Source organism: Oratosquilla oratoria, chromosome 16 (assembly GCF_046742065.1).
Source record: "Oratosquilla oratoria isolate Oo_2021 chromosome 16, ASM4674206v1, whole genome shotgun sequence".
Classification (NCBI taxonomy): Eukaryota; Metazoa; Arthropoda; class Malacostraca; order Stomatopoda; family Squillidae; genus Oratosquilla; species Oratosquilla oratoria.
In genome coordinates this window covers 63830745-63833244 of record NC_134792.1, presented here as the reverse complement: position 1 = coordinate 63833244, position 2500 = coordinate 63830745, and the positions used below count along the sequence as shown (strand labels likewise).

Below are 2500 nucleotides of genomic sequence, written 5' to 3'. Positions count from 1 at the left end.
ACAAACCCCTTCGCTATACAAACGCCCTCCCTATATTTCGTTCTATTTAATCCAGACGATTTCGTTATATCAAAGTAACAGATCAAGGGAGAAGGGGGGGGGTCACCAGGAAGCGGTGGGGGTAAACCAGCTCCTGCCGTTGGGTCCTGCATTGGCTCTGACCTGAACAGCGTGGCGGGGTTGAGGGATGACCTTCCATCCACGAGGAGCTAAGATGGTAAGGGGCGATAATGGGTTTTTGGATGGATGTAGAGAGGGTGTCGGATGCGACTCGGTGTGAGGTGAATGTGGGATGGGTCTGGTGAGGGCGTGGGAGAAAGGCCTTTTGGTATAAGTTCGTACTTGATTATTTTGTCAACAAACACTTGCGCTTCTATCCTTCGGGGCAATATCGCACTTATTGGAAGAGATGGAGTCATAGGCCCTATTCACACGAGCGGTTTCAACCGCGGCGGTTTAATTATAATGTAAGTCAATGGAGGCGTTCACACTACCGCGCAGGTTTTCCTTGACTATGCGGCACCGCCGCGGTTTCCGCGCGGTTCAAACCGCTAGTGTGAACAGGGGCATACAGGCGGTGAAGGTGAGATAAAAGTGACCAACCAAGGTAATAGACTAAAAAACAAAATGGCGTCTTGTTCACAAGAATAAAACCAATTAAGTGCGTCCTCCCTACGATGAGGTTAATCCCCATGACATCAACGACTAACTCAACGAGGTTAATTTGAAGGCCAGCGAAGTTAATTTGAAGTTTAGCGAGGTTGACTTGAAGGTTAACGCAGTCGCACGCCGAACTCCCAGGTTAATCATATGCAACAGCAAGCAACAATTTAACCAGGAATTTTTTTTTTTTTTATCTAAACGCGCTTCCCTTTGTCAGAATTGTTCTAATTACTCTATTGCGACAGACCTTAATTACCCAGAGTTGCTACGATCTCATTCAGTCCTTTGTACAACAACCAACCACGTTATTCAACGCCTCGTTACATACGAACACACATACACACACACACACACTGTATGTGACCTTTACCTTCACCTTTACCTTATGTGTTAGGCAACCCAAAATGAGACAGGATTATCTATCTATACAACAAGACTTTTTCCCCCCTTATAAGAGAGGTAGCCAAGCCAAAGGCCCGTACCTACTCCCACCCATTCCACTCCCCTACACCCACCACCCTTTCCTCTCCTCTCGTCTTAGCTCCTCATGGATGACGGGTCATCCCTGTATCCCACCCACTGCCTTGGGTCAGAAGCAATGAAGCAAGACACAGGCAACAGGATTATAAAACAAATAAATAATAAATAAATGAATAAATAAATAAAATAAATAATCGTAAGAATTCTCAAGTCTATCTCAACCAATGCCCACCACTTATTTTTCTTAATCAGTTTTTGTACCACGTGAGTAACACGAAGGAGAAGAAAAAAAAAATATATATATATATAGAGAACATGAAAGTGAGTTTATTGTAATATAAAGGACTGGAGCTATGCTCGTCATGCCCCGTCCATGTATCTCCTCCCACATCGGTCACAACTTGCGAGGAAAACATCAACCTAAGCGCAAACTGAGACGCAGGCGACATAGACGACACAGCACAGAGCAACGCATACTTCCTGTTGCTCAAGTTAAATGCAGTATGAACTTCTTTCTCACTTGAAATAATTCTAGATGTTCTACATTAGTATTTCTAGTGAGAGAAGTTCAAACTGTACTTCACCTCAGCAACAGGAAGTCTGCCTTTGCCCTGTGCTGCGTCGCCTGTGTCGCCTGTGTCACCTGCGTCGGCTGCGTCTCAGTTTGGGATTAGATTTACACAAGGGGACGATTCAGTGGACACAAAAACCTTCCCTTCTCCCGCTCCCCACGTGGTGAGCGCCGAGATTGAAGCCAGCGCGCCACAACAGCGAACAACAAGAGGAGGGGTGTCGGGGGGTGGGAGGGGAGGGGCAGAGGGACCGGGGGAGGGGGGCTGGGGGGGCGGTCGATAGCTGCTCGTAGGACATCTGCAGCGGACGCCTGGGTTGGGAAAGTGGGCAACGTGTTTATTATGTGTGTGAGCGCTTGGGAAGAAGAGGGGATTTGAGAGAGAGGGAGAGGGAGAGAGAGAGAGAGAGATGAGAGAGAGATGAGAGGAGAGATAGATATAGAGAGTGAGGAAGAGTGAGGGAGAGAGATAGATACAGAGAGAGAGAGAGGGGGGAGAGAGAGATGAGAGGAGAGATAGATATAGAGAGTGAGGAAGAGTGAGGGAGAGAGATAGATACAGAGAGAGAGGGGGGAAGAGGGATCGAGAGAGAGCGAGATAGAGGGATCGAGAGAGAGAGGGAGGGAGGCAAAGGGAGAGAGGAAGAGGGAGGGAGAGAGAGATGGGAAGAGTGAGGGGGAAGGGAGAGGAGGAAAGAAAAAGAAAATATATAGAGGGAGAGGGAGGAAATGTAAGGGAGGGTTGAAGGAAAGGGAAGGAGAGAGAATGAGAGAGAGAGAGAGAGA

At 47.6% G+C, this 2500-nt stretch overlaps 1 protein-coding gene across 6 annotated transcripts in view; it reads right to left on the bottom strand.

Annotated features, from left to right (window-relative positions):
- Positions 1 to 2500, bottom strand: part of kug (FAT atypical cadherin kugelei) — a 406977-nt gene that overhangs the window by 150144 nt on the left and 254333 nt on the right. The window lies entirely within an intron of this gene.